Below are 1931 nucleotides of genomic sequence, written 5' to 3' on the forward strand. Positions count from 1 at the left end.
AGTCTGGACTGGACAATGTATCCTCCTTGCATTGGTCCAATTAATGGAATCAATTGGACCTCTAGGTGTGAACCCGCCCTAACGGCTAAATTCCACCGGGCATGGCTGCGTCATGTTTCAGCCGTGCCATGTCAGCTCATCACTGCCATTCTACACAATACTTGTGATTCCGCCAGCAGCGTTTCAGCGTGCCTCAGAAAAAGGTCTCCACTCTGCTTCAAATGCATCAATCTGCACAGAGCAGTTTGATCAGGCAGGAAGTCAGACACAGAAAAAGCTCAGTGGATCCGGTCAGCCTTCAGAATAAAAGACTCGTGACTACGAAGCCCACTTACCCATGGTAGAAGCACAAAAAGCAAGGAAAGAGGACCATATCAACAAAATCTGAGATTAAACATGATCAGGCAGGCAAAATGCAGATGAAACGCTTCTGAAACGCTGCTGGTGGCGGCTGCAGCCATGTGGAAGACAGATCAAAACCATGGCGCAGACATGCTGTGCCCAGTGGAATCAAACCAGTAAGGCTTTAGATTCTGTTTATTTTCTACTTTTTAAACAGCCCAAACTCACCAAACCACACTTTGTCTTGAGCCATATTCCTCAAGATGAATCAAACTGATGAAAATAAAAGCCTGTGAACTCTGAGCTCATCCCCATTACCCATCCCTGCAGCGCTCAAACGTTCCCTTGGCAGCTGACTGAGAACTTTGCTTCTGCTGATGGGATTCCAAAAAACATTTCTTATCTGTTTGATTCATGTCTAGCCATAGCTGCTGCACTGTATAAGGTGTGAAGGGACGTGGGGCCCCTAGAAATCCATTATTTCTCTCAGTCACACTTCTCAGCGACGCCCCATCTCTCCATTCTCCTCCTTAATCGCAGCTCCACGGAGGATGAATTGGAACCAAAGCTCGGCGGAGCTCTGCACCTTCTCACCTACCTGCTTATGTCAGATCAACTTAGCGAAAACTTCAGCCGAGTGAGAAAGTGTACAGTAATTTCCAAAGTCACCCACGGAGGGCTGGAGCCCATCTCGGTTTTCACGCTGAGCTGGGCCCAATCTAAAGCCGAGCAGCTGTCCAATCAGCAGCTTAGCTGGAGTGTGAAGATAGGAGTCAAGGGTCAGAATGAGCAACAGGGTTTGTACGAAGTCCCTCCTCTGATGCTGTAGCATCTCCGTCTCATTAATAGGCAGCCAAGTAATTACAAACACACACACACACCGATGCAGACCCATCAATTAATGTCCCCCAGTGGGAGTGGAGTGTCTGTCCGTAAATGCCACCGCCGTGTGCTTCCAGCTGTCACCTGTGTGAGTGTTTGTCTCCGAAAGCGTGCGCCTGTGCGCTCGTGCTTCTCCTCGGCTGCAACAATAGACTTTCAAACCTGAAACAAGTGGTTAAGATATCTATTCAGCTGCTATAGAACTGCCTTTTCACAATGCACACTGAGACACAAAGACAAAGACACGCACACACACACACGCAGGTCTCATTAGCGTGTGTGATTATGCATGGCACGTCCAGTCAGGCAGTGGAGATGTAATTAACCTTTTCCAGCAGGAAACAGATGCCTGGATGTCACACACAAACACACACACAATGACACACACACACTCGCACAGACACACACACGTCTGCTGTCAGGGAAACAAAGCCAACGTCACGGTGTCACGGAAACAAAGCCCCAAAAGCGCCGCCTGGCACTCTGTGATAATCCCCTCACGCATATTTACATTCAGGGCTTAGAATGCGCCTCGGTGCCGCCGTCTCCACCCCCTGCCGCACTCCGCTTCCACCCCACCACCGCCGCCTCCGCCCATCCATCCTCACCGTCTACCTTTCGGCCTTCCACCTGATTCACCCTTTTCCTTCCGCTATCTTTTTTTAACATCTCACCCAAACTCTCTTCTTCTTCATCGGGTTCATCTG

The sequence above is a fragment of the Lutjanus erythropterus genome, chromosome 2 (genome assembly GCF_056507025.1).
Source record: "Lutjanus erythropterus isolate fLutEry1 chromosome 2, fLutEry1.hap2, whole genome shotgun sequence".
In the NCBI taxonomy this organism is placed as follows: domain Eukaryota; kingdom Metazoa; phylum Chordata; class Actinopteri; order Lutjaniformes; family Lutjanidae; genus Lutjanus; species Lutjanus erythropterus.